Genomic DNA, 14,522 nt, shown 5'->3' on the forward strand with positions numbered 1-14,522 from the left:
CACGAGGCTATACTAACAGCGGTTGAACATTGAGGTCTGTGGTGTAGTGGGTAGTGGCACAGCCTTTCACGTGGGTGACCCGGGTTCAAATCTCAAGAGGGCAATACTTTCTTTTGCAGTCCAGCTGAAATAGGCTTCCCTGGTTTCTTGTTTAGATGTGCATATGCTCAGTCATGTCAAGTATCTTCAGTGAGTAGGAAACCCTACCTTTGATCTACTATAATAATAAATGCTGTGCAGTTACAACCTTTTCAAGCTTATAATGCGTTTTTGGTATGTATATGTGGCCATTACTCTAAATTTTCTTTACTGATGGAAACAATGTTCTGGAATTTATTTTCAAAAGCAATGTGGTAATGAGCCAACAACTAGCTGTAAATAATTCTGTAATATCCTGTAGATATAGCTATTTTCTGGCTGTGAGATGCAGCAGTGTGTGCATTTTTAGCAATATTAGTTATTCCACTAACAAATGTTACTTGCTAGCTTACTACCTAGGATCATTGCTAAAGTTGGCCGATGCTAGCTCACAAAGCAGCCACGAGAGAAATCATAATTTAATATGCGTTATTTGTAAACTTATTTTAGTGTGTTCAAATTTACATAGGAAGTCAGACACTTTTCCCCCTAGGTAATCGCAGTAACCTGGAAGCAGAAGCACAAGCACTTGACCCATGATAGTTTAGTATGGTTAGAACTAGCTGGTCCTTTCGCTATGTGTTATCACACTAAAATCACAATCCATAAATCACAATTATAAAAACTGTTCACGCTGTCACTACCTTTACACTACATCATTAGTATTTACAGTATGTATCCCTCTTGAGACAAAGAATTTTAGCCATTTGCAGCTGATCGCTCAATGTTATTTGAACTACTGCGATGGGACAAACGTAAGCGAGGAATGTAACCAATGTGGTTCAATGGAAAGCCTATGAAAAACCCCTCTGACTTTCTCTCAAATCCTGATAAGCACCTGCCCTGGGAGTGGGAACAGAGCTGGGGTGGGGGTAGGAGGGACTAGCTGTGAGTGGCTCTCGATGGGGTAGGTGCGACTGGTGTGATGTGCAGCTTTGACCCTTGAAAGGTTGCGCTCAGACAGGCCTCTCCCGGCGTTCATACTGCGTTGGGCAACAGGGGCACAACCTAAGCAGGAAATATGACTCCCTATGAATGTTAAATTGCCAGCTAGCATCTTGGTAATGAATTCTCTTGTTTCCTTCTGGTTTTGCAGGATTCTTTGGACATTTCTACAGCAGGCCGTTTTGGCAGGATTTTAACCTCACCCATCCGCAGACAGCCATGGAATCGGTATGTATTGCAACATACTCTTCACTTTGGCGTCTGGAGCCGTCTCTGTTTCTTGGTTCTGGATTTGTCATGACTGACTGATAGATTAAACATGTGCTATCATTTATCCTTATTTTGTTTACCCAACGGGGTTTGTTTTTTAAGCCGTCTTCTTGGACTCTGTTGTTGTGGCTGTTTTTGACTGGGATTGTATACAAGCCAATCTCAGAGGACACTCATATGGCGTTGTAGAGTGGGTTTAGTTTGGAAACTACATAGCTGTCTGTGTTTTTGGCTATAACCTCATTTCTAGAATTTCACTTCATGTGCTGAGGCAGTCTTATTTTCTGTGAGAGGGGGGGGGATGCAGGCTTGACAGGAGCAGTGCTAGTACCAACAGGCAGCTTTAAAGCCCTGCACTCTAAACTGGAATGCATGCTTTAAGAGCAGGGCTTAGTGCGTACGCAGGTCCTGCCTTCCTGTCCCTTTGTTAAAGGGGTTCTGTGTTTTAGCTGCTGTAGCCGTTTGTGTGAGTGTACTGTGTGTGTCTGTGGTTGGTTAGTGTGTATGCATCGCCGTGCGGCGAGTGGCGACTGGGTTTGGAAAGTGGGTCACAGCTCCCATAAAGCTCGATGTCTCTAATGAAGAGCTCCTCCCCTTCCCTCCCATGGTTGCTTCTTCATCAGTAAGCAGTGGCAGCCCATGCATCTCAAGAGACAACTGGCTTTTCCCCACAGCACGCTATCCAAGCATAGCGACAGAGATTTTGTAAGCATCGGGGGTCTACAATACGTGTCCCCTTTGCTTTTCTCCCTTCGTTCTCCTACTCCTTCTGCAGCTTTGTCTTCAGCCAGAGGCTCTGTAGCAACGGGAGCTGGTGACGTTTACCTTTGAAATCACACCATATCTGCTTACTGTCAGTGGAACTGGAAACCAAGGGAACTGATCACAAAGCTCATTATGCTGCTCTGTCTGTGTGTTTTTCTCCTCCCCACCCCTACTCATGTGATGCCAATCACATGGTTTCCGGGCACCAGTACAGTAAATCAGAATCAGATTTTATTTTTAACCACTCTAAATCCTCCACTTTGCAGACAGTTAGCAGAAACAGACGTAGGTGCCTGTGTATCTCTTTGTTTCTATCTCAGTTTTTCTCGCTCTCTGTTTCTCTTTCCCTCAGCTGTATTTCTGTCTGTTTTTCTATGTTAGAATACCTTTCATACCAAGCCTGAACGCTACCAATTTGTTGTTGTGTAATGTATGGAGCCCCTTTTCCCCCTCCTTTATTTGGTGGGTATCCATGGCGGCAAGCAAGCCGATTATCATTCTGCGTTTCGGCTAAGGACACTGTAAGGATTTTGTTCAGCCTCCTGCTAATATATACATAGAATGAATGCGAAGGCAGGATTTGTTGCGCTCTACTCTCTTATACCCTTTGAAGTGTTGACGAAGGACACTCGCATGGTCCAGCTAATTAGAGTTTCACTGGGATGGTGCACATCTGTCATGATTGTTAACATTCTCGGATGGGGTATCTCAACTCCGCTAACACTGGACACGGGCAGAACTGAGATTAACAGTCAAAGCTAGCCAGGTTTACACCAAATTGTGAAATAATACATGTTCTGTTCAAGCCTAGACGTACTACGTACCTATTAGCTAAAAACTGATAATCGACTCTTGTTGTTAGCCAACACAGCTAACAACAACTATAAATGCTGTGACGTTGATCAAGTTGTTGCGGTCCATACTCACTCACTTTTAATGTTTGTAATGCTTGCAAAGCAGGCTTGCTGCTGTAGTTGAATAATTGGAAAAATACACCAAACGGTATATAAAGCTGTCAGTATCGGCTGACCCATTCTCCTGTGGATTTATGTGACAATATCATTATTAATAGCAATATATATATAATTTGCTTTTTAATAGCAAGCAAGCTATGGAATTTAAGTCAACTATAAATGTTTGGATATTTGAATGCTAATTTATAATACATTAATTACTTAATTTATGGGCATTGCAGTCAACCGGGCTGATGTTAATGCTAACACTAGCAGCTATGTTGCCCTAGCTAGCTGCTAAGCTGTCCTAGCTAGCTGCTAAGCTGTCCTAGCTAGCTGCTAAGCTGTCCTAGCTAGCTGCTAAGCTGTCCTAGCTAGCTGCTAAGCTACATCTGTTGACTAACCTATTGCCTAGCTTTTTTCACCAAGCTCAACGTTGTTGATATTAACACTGTTTTTGGAAAACCATCAGTCGTAATGTTCATTTTCATTAGCTGTGTGAAGCAGCTGGCTTCATAAGTGTTAGCTAGCAGTTACTAACTTTGCAACAGTAGCTATATAGCTCTGGTGGAATATATTTATCCTTATGTGGTCTGCTGGTTAGCAGCATCCATTTTGTGATATTGTAATTGTGATATTGTCAAACATCATAAATTCTCACCAGTGCACAATGAATCTTAGCTGCAACACTGGTTTAGGTCACTGAATAGACCGCGGTAAACCTCTCCCACTTCTCAAAAGTCCTGTCTACCACAATGGCGATGTGAAATATGCAAGCCGCCAACAATAGAGTAAACATTTGTATGTGCAAGGGGGCACTGTGTTTTTTGCAAATTATTTTCACGAAACACTGCAACAATCCTGTAAGATATATATATATTATCCTCCATGTGTCCATGTCTCTCTCTCTCTGTCTCTCTCTCAAATGTTTCTTTTAGCCACACCCTCTGTCTCTTGCTCTCTCCCTTCAGCTCTCCATCTTTTTCTTTCCCTCTCTCTCTGTAGCCTGCACTCAGCCCTTGGCAGTACTGATATTATTCTTCGTGTTATCTGCTAGCTGGGAGTTGTGCTGTGTTGGGCAGTAGTGTAGATGAAAGGGTCTGTCTCCTGTGATTGCTCTCCCGTCACCGTTTTGCCTATGCTCATTACCAGCATGTTTTTCTCTCCCTCCCCAAAGTAGGGCCTGTTCCTCAATGGGATTAGTCTGCAGCACTCTGAACGGGGACGTGGGCCCTGCCAGTCATATTACATAAGTCTTATAGTCTTGCTTGAGACAACTATAGGGGCTTTGTTCCCCAAGACCCCCCTCCTTTCCCCCCGCCTACCTCCCCTCCTGGCAGACCACATGCTAATGCTCTATTGAAAGAGTCTGTGTGCTCCAAACAGGCATGGCTCTGTGGCTGGCCAGGGAGTAGAGAATCTGCATCATTACCCTGCAAAATGGCATTTCGCTCATATCTTCAGCTGTGGAATGTGAACTTGAGGCAGACTGGTGGAAAAAGCGGGAAGGTTGCTGTGCTAGTTTTTCTTCAATTGGGGTACACGTGCTTGTTCGTGTGCGTGTGCTGATGAATGTTCAAAAGGGTTGGATGTTTATCTTTGTCTGTCCTAATAGTTGGTCCTGTCCATTGGTAATTCTGTTTGGGGTTACCTGTTTTAGTGTGCCATTAACCACTTACAGTGCACATTTGTGTTGTTGGGGTTGTATTGTTCTGTAATATAGTCCCATGCCTTGTGGTTTTATAGCTTATTTAAGCAGAGGGTTAACAGTGGGACATTAGGAGGCTTGCTGCATAATGGGAAGATCTAGATCGGTAGGAAGCAATATTGTGCCTTTGCTGAGTTTTTTTCTTCTTTTCTGATTCTGTTCCATGTCTGTTCCACAGAGGAGGAACCAGCCTTTAAAATACAGTCCTAGAACATGATGTCATTGTTCCATTAATCAGCACAACTGCTGATTGGATGAAGTTCAACCCACCCTGTGGAATGAAGGGGCAACTGGCTCAGTCACATCCCACTGTCGAGAAAGGGATGTTGGTAGCAACCAGCTGTGGGTCTGTCCACTCACAGGACACAATTCTGTATGGAGTTTAGACATTTGCTGTCTCTGTCTGCACAACAAAGTGCACTTTTGACAAAACATGCTGAGATGCTGCCTTTTAATCGTGGTGGAAACCTTTTGCAATTTGTCTCTGCTCAGTGCGCAGGTTGTGAGGACTTGGAGGTAGACAATCCTGGTACTGTTATATTGACTTTTCAGCTGTACAGCGGAGACATCTGCTGTGGCAATTGGCATGGACCGGGCAACCCAAATCGTTTTTTCATGGCAGTTTGGGTCTAACGGTGACCCCTGCTCTGGAAATGTGCATGTAGGTGTAAGAAAAAGGGGGAAAAAATTTGCTAGCTCTCTCCAGGGCACCCACCTGCAAAATGGGTGGCGGGAGGGGCAGTGGAATGGAGAGGTGAAGGACTTGAATCTATTGTTGGGTGAAGCCAGGAACCTCCCCATATGATATTATCACCATACTAAAGTGACAATACGATAAGTATTAAATTCTCACACTTTTTTTTAAGATTCTGTATTACGATATGATGTTCCAAATGCAATAGACCAGGCTATAAAGAACAACCACTATGGTTCTGCTGCTGCTCACAAACTGTGCAATTATGATATATTGAGATATTGTCCTCTGTGAGGAAATTATGGTTCTTTGAGTCCTTTATGTGAAGAGAGGATTTTCAAATCTTTAAAATGTGAAAAGAAACAACGTTTTTTGGTGGTGCAAGTTCTTTCTTTTTTTATGAAATGATGTTTTGCTGCTGGCCTGAAAAGAATGTGCTGTTAGGAGGTCAGGGCTGATTCTCATGCTCTGCTTAGAAGTTTGGCTCAGAGCTGATGACAGACAGACAATGTTTGTCCATCCAGTCCAACACACACAGACACACCATACCAAAGCAACACTACTGCAGAGGCGAGGGGATTGATTGACTGGCTGGCTGTGATGGATAGCTCGTGCAAGTCTGTTCTTTACTGTTAAAAGGGCAGATTTCTCCAGTGTCTGGATGCTGAGGAGTTGGCTGGCTGTTTAGTAGATGGGATGAAATGTCTTTTTAAATGTTTTACCTCTCCGTCTCCAAAGCCAAGTTCCCACCAGTGAGTTTTCTGTTCACCGGGTCTGTGTTTAGGTCTTAAGTCTAATTTTAGAGCTGAGCCTTGGCTCCAAGTTGGGAACAACGGGATAACACTAGCGTCTCCCAGAGTGCCTCCTTCTAATAGGTGACAGCGGGGTTGCGTTGTGCTTGAATATAATGGCCTCACGTGGCTGTCTTCAATCAGGTTACAATGCTCCGGAGGGACTGGTCATGGCCTGCTTGCGGTCCCTCTGCCTCTGTCTCCAGTACAATATCGGCTGAACAGTCCTCTTTGTGCCCTCTAGGCCCCCAGTGTCTCCCTCTCTGGGCCTCTCCAGTTCCTCTTCCTCCCTTGGTCTCTTCGAAGGATCAAACGGTGGCCTGAACCACAGAAACCCAGTGGAACAAATTAGTGTGTTGGTTCTAATGGGAGTTAAAGGGGCCCTCCCACAGCGTCTCCTGGCTGCTTCAGAACTCTGGCCAGGCTGAGTGATTAAACAACACTGAGGCCCATGGAGACATGGAGCATTGTTTCTCACACAGTCCCTCTCACACACCCTTTCAGCTCAATCTGCAAGCTGTAATTGGATTCTTTGCAATGTAATGTGTTTCATCTGCAGAGTGAAATATGAGGGATTCATACAGTTATCTGACTGGTATATTAGTGTCAGCTCAGCAGCCTGATGGTGAATACTGCACGCTGATTCCCTGTCATTTGGTTTGGTTATATGCACAGGAATGGCCGGTTTGATGAGACTACTGATGTGCAGATAGGGTGGCTATAGTAGTTCTCCCTTACTTATCACTACTTCATTTGTCAGTGTCACCAAACTGGTCTGCACCACCTTGGGGCAGCTGCCATGCTATTCAATCCACAACACTATGCTCTTTAGATGTTTCCAACTTTGCTGTCAGTGTCTATGTGAATTGAGTTCTCACAAGGGAAATTACTATTAGAGAAAGCTGGCGAGCATAATCTATGGATTGAATGAGATCCATAAAAACTGTAATACATGCGCTTAACAATTTGCTTGATTATCCGTACTTTTCCTGCCATTTCAGTTGCGTTTATTGTACCTTGAGATGAGGTTCTGAGGAGATCAGTAGAGTGATGCAGGGGGAGAAATAGGAGAGGCCTTGCAAGCCATTGCAATCCTCCTCTTCTTCCCTGTCCTCCCCATCCCCTCCTTCCCAGAGTGACGCTGTGGTTTTTCCCCTGGCTGATGCCAGGCCTCACTCCTCCCTCCCTCTCTCTCGCGCTCTCTTCTCTCTTTCTGCCTGGATCATGATGACAGGGCTGTTTGCGTGGGGCTGAAGATTAGCAGGCTAATGTAGCGTTGAGTGGGAGAGCGGGAGCTGAGTCCCAGCCACACAGACAGATAGACACAGCGACTGGGGCCCGAGTGTGGGCCTGTCCAACAACACTAGGCAGAGTCGCTAATATTGGACCTGTGTTAGGCTGCTGAGAGCCTCACTGAGCCTGGCTGGGTAAGCTATACCCTTGTGGCGGTGAATGGAATGTATTGAGCTTGCATTTAGCGTTCGCTCACACACGGACTGCCTAATCTTGTCTATCTGAGTGCTACACTAGTAGACGATCCTATTTTGGGGAGCTGCTTATTAAAGGTTGAATGAGTGGAGTAGCTTGTTCCCTAGTGTCTGGTTTCATACCGTAATGGCAGCTATAATGGCTTTGTTTTCTGATTTGTTTATGTCAGATGGAATCTGATTTCAGGAAACACTGCACTGAAGTGTTCTCTCCCCCCCCCTTCCAGTAATGTGAATGCCCTGTTCCCCACCCAACCCACCTATCAGGAGAGCCTGGTGAAATGTGCTTGGTCCTGTGCAGCCCGTCCCAGTCCACTGGCAGGCAGTGGCAACCTAATCCTGCTCCCAGCATTTCCAGCAGCCAGAGCCCTGGGATCTTGGTTTCAAGTAGCCCTGGCCTGGTAGTAAGCCAATACCACTCCTGGGAGGGTGTGACCTTGTTCCCCCCTCCTGCTTGGCAGAAGTGGCCACCTCTGCTTGCTGTGATAATGCAGTGTGAAAACAAGAAATTGATTTAGATCTGGGCCGGTTATTGGGCCTGTACCGCTGCCGGTTGTGTAGCGGCTGTTTAGGGTTGGATCAACCAGTCCTGGGTTGCTCGGCGACGGGCTGACTTAAGGGTGGATACATCTCCCTCAAACTAGTTACCCCTTCTTGAGTCTAGCACACCCTGTTATTTGGCCACTTGGCTTAGTTGGCAATGTGGAATTATGCCCCCACCCACCCACCCACTCTGAAATCAGCTGATTGGAGCCCTTGCCAATCAGTGAGTTTATCATGTTGTGGATATAAAGGGTGAGAGTGGGATGTCTTACAGTTGTCTGAATGGTATTTTTAAGTGCTCAGTAGCTGACCAATGGGCTTTTTTATTTTTTGCTGTGGGTGATGTTTGTTTAGGTTGTGCCAAATCTGTTTATACTGAGCCTTTTTCTTGTCACGCGGTGGTAAAGCTAAGTGCATCTTATGATAACACAGTACTAGCTACAGTGCTAGTATCTGACTCAACATTAGCCACTCGGCCAGCTCCTGGGTCAGGCAGTCAGTCTGTCTGTCTCCATGCACACCCAGTCTGTCTCTCTGGAGCATTTTGTTTCAGACGTCTGGTTCCTTCGCCTAATTCCTCTCCGAGGCCAGCTACATTAGCACCAGCTACCATAAGGATTGTCTCTGTTGTTGGTGCAGTGTTTCTTGAAATAGGACGCTCTGTCGACTGAGGTGGGAGACTATTTCAGATGGAAATGTGTAGTTTTGCCGAAATATATTTATACAAAAATGTTAATCCTATTTAAATAATTGTATAACTAGCTACTGTGATTTGAGTTTAACAACCAACAGCCAGTCATTGCCATTTTTTATTCATTACAAGGGATGCAAATAATGAGCACAACCCACAGAAAGTTATCAAATCTAGCCATGGTTGCTAAGTTAGTAGCTGTTAGCTAACATTGTCATGGGTTTTCATGAAGCCAGCTGCTTCCTGCCAGTTGTTGCCGTGCCGCCTGTAGACTACTTTGCTAAGAGCAACTGATACAGGAGTCTGCAGGCAACAACCAGTAGGAGGCAGCTGCTTTCATGAAAACCCATAACAATCTTAATGCCTGATTCTTGTCAGCTGCTGCTTTGCACAGCTGTTCAAAAGTAGCATTGTGGAGAAGCACGCTGATATGCTTATGTTGTTCCCCAACCTGCGGAAGGTCTGGTGGAACACTTTGACCAATCTTGCTTTCATTTGCCAATGAATCTGTGAAAAATTCTTCAGGCAATAGGCATTGATTTAATTGGCTTGCTCTACCGACCAATAATCTCCCACAACACATTACCCAATCTAAGTGTCGATTCTTGTGTTGTCAGACACTTTGGACAGCTGTGCGTGAATTCGGCATAGCTGGGCCTTCCTTGTTACTGCTGACTTGCCGTATTATAAGGCAGTTCATTCAAACGTATTTATTTTCAAAGAAGCTTTGGTAGGCTATTGGCTGGTAGTATGTAAGTGTCTGGCTTAGGCTATACTGGATGTAATAGAAGAGTTTGTTTACATGACAAATCATCAGAAATGCAGCTCCATTTGACTCCACACCTCAGTGTTTTCATTCTCTACATTCAAAAGATGATAAATACTTAGCACTCCAATTGGAAGATAAGGTCCCTCCCCGAAGGCCAATTTCGACTGGTTGGTGTTCCAGGTTCATATGCGGTTTGTGCGGTAGACTAGGAATGAGATTAATGTACTACAAACTGATTTGGAATAAGATGCTTAACATTTTTGGGCAGCATGTCTACAATGTCAAGCTTAATGAACAAGCATAACCAAGCTCAGCAAAATGTACACGTCAGCAGATGTAGAGTAACTCAGCTTATCTAGCTTATAGCTAGTTTTGTCTGCAATGTTTCTAGTGAAGTGCAGCTTTCGGGAAGCACAGCTTTCGGGAAGCACTTTCGGAATGTTCTGGCTTGACCATTTTACTTCTGCTAGCTAGCTGCTTGCTGACATTAGTTGGTTTGATGGTGTTTGTTCTGGATTTGAATAGAGCATGTTATTACAGTTTGGTGTTAACTGTCAATTAGCTAGCTGGATGTGCACGCCTGAGGCACATTGTGTTGTGCTGTTACTACCTACTAACATTATGTTGCCGCCTTCTTTTGTTTTGTAGGTTAGCTATAGATTATATCTACTGTTAGATGTCAGTTGGCTCACTACATCCAATAATTCTGGGCATGAGCAGGCAGTTTTGTCTTTGTTCAGCCGTTGTGTTGCGCTGGGTCCCAAACCCGGTCTATTCAGAGCTACAAACAGTTAAGTAGACCCTGCGTCTCTTGTCCCTCTCCGGATCCAGGTGTTCATCTATCAGCCGACTCACAGCCACGGGCAGCAGACATTTCATGTGGGCCCTGCATGTGTGCCCCCTCCCAGCTCCTGGCTTTCATTCACTCCAGCTGGCCGGCTGGAAGCAGCTCAGAATCGGCCCAGGCTTGTATGCTGGGGAGAATTAATGCCTGGAATTGTAATTGCTGTTGTATGTGAGGATGGATGTTTTTCCCCCTTCTACTATGCCCCTACTTGAAGTCCATATAAGCTGAAGGGTGGTTATTTCTTAAAGCTGTGATCCTTACTTCCTACAGGCATTTTTTGACTTTTACATGAGAACTTGTTTGTTCTTGAGGAATATAACTAATAAATGCCCCTTGGGTTTGTCCTGCTGATACCCATTAGAACATGTTGTTTTACTCCAACCTTTGTAAATAATGTAAATATATGTTGAATAGTCTGAAACCTAGTATCTACTATAATTTTGACATCTTTGTCTGGCCTTTCTTTCATAGCTCTGTGAATGTGTGTTTTATACATTTCTCTTTTAATTACAATTACAGATTCCAACTTTCATGGGCTTTATTATGTTATGTACATGTTTTTTAAATTGAGGGTATTTTACCTTCTGTCCTTTCCATATAGCTCTTATGTAGTCAAAAGCTGTTGCCGTGTCATGATTACTTAGTCGCCTTGAGCCAAATGACCCTCCCAACTCCTCTGAGAACAGTAGAGAAGCAGATCGATGTTCTAGTCCGAGTTGTTGTTGTTATTGTTGAACGGCGAGAGAGGCTGATTGTCTCCATGCTTTCTGATGGAGCCAAGCCGGGGCCAGTAGGACAGACGAGGCAACAGATGGGCCTCCTCGGACTTAACCCTTCCCACGGCTCTCATGGACTGAAGGATGAAAAGGCGCTTCTAGCATGCTCTCTCTCTCCACCTCAGCAATCATCCGAACCTTGCCGTATCCAGCATGGCGGACCATCCGCGTCTGATGAGAGCCGGTCAGGGTGACATATGGCCGTGGCCATGGTGGAAAACACTTCTCACTCTCATCTCTCCTCCTTCCTCCCTCCCCCTGCTGAGAAAGGGTCTGGTGTAGCTGTGCTCCAGGTTTCTGGAGATGTAGACATACCACACCCCTGTGATAAACCCTGGCTGCCCGCCAGCTCGGTCACATGACCTGCATCCGTGAGTGCTAAGTCTACGTCTGTCTCAACGGGCTGGGCAGTAAACATGGGCTTGGTAATGCTCCGACTACCCTGCCGCTGAGAATATCTGCCATACAAACGCTAGGCCTCAAGCCCATGGCACGCTCACCTGCTATCTTCCAATGCAGATCTAAGGCCTGGGATCCCAGGTCTCTTGTTAACTGCTAATCAATTCTTGCCAAGCCAACTTTATGGATGGCTCCCTCTCCCTCACTCCTGGCCCAGGTACTTTAAATAGAAGCCTCTCTGGGAGGGTCGATACAAACTCAGGGGTAATTGATGAGAGGAGGCAGGCTCTATGATGACCTGCACCCTGCATGGGAGGCCCCTGGAGGCTCCAAGGTGCGAAGCAGGTCTCCTCTCATGCATATTCACCTTAGATCTTTTTTCACTGAAGCACCTGTGGGTTAGTCCATTGGTTGCGTTCCACTACCTGAAAGACATTTTGGTGTGCGTTTGCATTTTAGGAAATTCAAGGTTGTGTCATGGATTTTGTTCAGTTTTTAGAAACTTTCCGTGTCAGTTTCACTGCCATACAACCTATACCACTGTCTGTTCTGGCTGGGTTTGGTGGTTCTGGAAGAATGCTGCAGCCATCATTAGTGAACACTGTTTCAACCAAACAGTTAGATCAATCATTGGGTCATCTGACCATTCCATGTCTTCATGGTTCATGACAAAGCCCCCCTGACACCCCTGGGCCCCACTGCCTCTTCGCCTGATAAAAACAGCCTGAATTCAACAGGCACCCTCTGAGCTTTTAGACTTGATTTGTCCTTTTGGTTTGGCGGGAGAGAGCGCCGTTACATGGGGGAGGTTTCGTTATTTGACCTGACCCCCACCCCTAAGCATTCACATGGTTACACCGACGAGGAGCCGGGTTGGGTCTCTCTTCATTGTTCTGTTCTTCTTTCTCATTTTAGTCCCCAAGCATCTCTGTACAAAAGTGTCCTTTCTGGTGACCTCTGGCTAAGACTTGATGACCTGGCCCTGACAGCCGGGCAGGCTTTATGTTTTCCTCAGCACTGTTGTTGTTTTAGGAACAGAAAGCATCTCTGGCTCTGCGCCGGATTGGTCTGGGGACGGCTGTTGGGATGGAGCTTTTGACTATGCCTGGTTTGATGGATTATGGCTCTGTCGGACTATGGAGTCCACCGCCGGAAGACCTAAACCAACCACTCTCTCTCCCCAGCGTCCACCCTCCAAGTCCCAGGGGGCTAAAGGCAATGCAGTGGCCCCGGGTTGAAGGGTTTCGCTTACGGTGCGGTTGACTTTTCTGCTTCCACGCTTCAGTGGCTGGCGGGGTCCTTCAGTGTCTGTCTGGGACAGGGTTCACTGCCCTCGTCATCGCCTCGTGGGTTTGGACTCTGCACAGGCTGGAATTTTGACTTGCCATCTGAAAGAGGCAATGAAGGGTGAGAGGATGTTTGTCTGTGTGTTGTTTTGACAGACGCTGTAAAGAGATGGACTGGATTTGGTATTGCTTTGCCATGTATTCCCCCTGATTAATTGGGGGCTTTAGACTCTAGTTGTTTTTGTTATTTTGATACTACTTTATTGTGGATAAGCAAAACCTCAAAATAAAGTGACGCTAATGAGGACTGCTAGGTCTTGCGCGTTGCAGACATTTTTAAGAAGTGGGATTGCCAAGAACTGAAGTCCTGTTGAACTCGTTTACCCTAGACGTGGCCCTCGGACTAAACCAGACAAATTCATGTGATCCCAGCCATATTCCTTCATTCATCATTGGTCTCTGCTTCTCTTTCACAATCCGCTCTCTGCCGATCTCAGGTCCATGAATGCTCTAAGAGCCCTGGGTCCTACTGCTTCTCATTGGCCTTGTGTGTTGTGGAAGTTCCCGGCAGTGACTCAAAGCATAAGAATAGCTGATATTCTGGACCAAAAGAATACATGCAATTATAATTTTCATTCCATGTGTTTTTTTTTTTCTTGTGCTCTTCCTTTCCGTCTGGGGAAGGAAAGCCCAGTATATCTGTATTTCCTGTGTAATTGCTGTACGTCAGCATAATCACCCAGTGCTGCAGTGTGAAGATTGTTTGAAAGATAAGAGCATAAGTGTGATCTTCGTTCTCATCAAATTATTTCCCCCGTCCTTTGTCACTCTCTCCGGGAGTAGGCCTAAAATTCACACGACTGGACCCGTTTTCGTGAAGGGTCTGCACTACATGGGCTCCACGTGTCAGCCCTTCACCCCAGCTCCGGGCCAAGCCTGAGCAGCTGTATCCGAGGTGGGCGAGCCGGGCAGACGTGTCGCGACCCAGCCAGCCTCCAGCCAGCCAGGATATTTGGCCTGTTGGACACTGTAATGGTGTTAGCGAGGCTCTCTCTCCCCTGGGTGGGTGCATTATCTCTCCTGGCTGCAAGAACTCCATTATTTACCGAGCAGAGCACTGAGCCCGCCCTAATACAATGTTCCATTAGATTGCATCAGCCAGATTTATAGTCGGGTTACTCATCTCTGCCGGATATGTGGTCTGAGCTCGGGATTCTGCTGGACAGGAGAGGCGAGGCGACAGTAGGGAGGAAATGGGGGCTGGTGTTGGGGGAACCGGATCTGAATGTGGGGCATTTCTCCATCCTGCGGCCAGATGGACGGTTCAAGGAAGAGGGACTGAATGGCCGAGGCCTTGCACCCGTGAACCCCCACTCACGCGGAGGAACGTCATCTGTGCTGCTTTGAGATCAGAATGAACTGGAGCTGACCGTGACTGCTCTTGACAGGCCTGTTTTGAG

General features: G+C 46.0%; 1 protein-coding gene across 4 annotated transcripts in view; it reads left to right on the top strand.

The window, feature by feature from the left end:
* The window catches only part of ankrd11 (ankyrin repeat domain 11), a 117,000-nt gene that overhangs the window by 31,235 nt on the left and 71,243 nt on the right, over nt 1-14,522 (top strand). For all 4 annotated transcript variants that reach the window (XM_010881554.4, XM_010881545.4, XM_010881562.4 and 1 more), the window contains exon 2: nt 1,235-1,311. The gene's annotated coding sequence lies outside the window, so the exon portion shown is untranslated. The remainder of the gene's footprint in view (nt 1-1,234; nt 1,312-14,522) is intronic.

This window comes from Esox lucius, chromosome 2, assembly GCF_011004845.1.
Source record: "Esox lucius isolate fEsoLuc1 chromosome 2, fEsoLuc1.pri, whole genome shotgun sequence".
NCBI classification, from domain to species: Eukaryota; Metazoa; Chordata; class Actinopteri; order Esociformes; family Esocidae; genus Esox; species Esox lucius.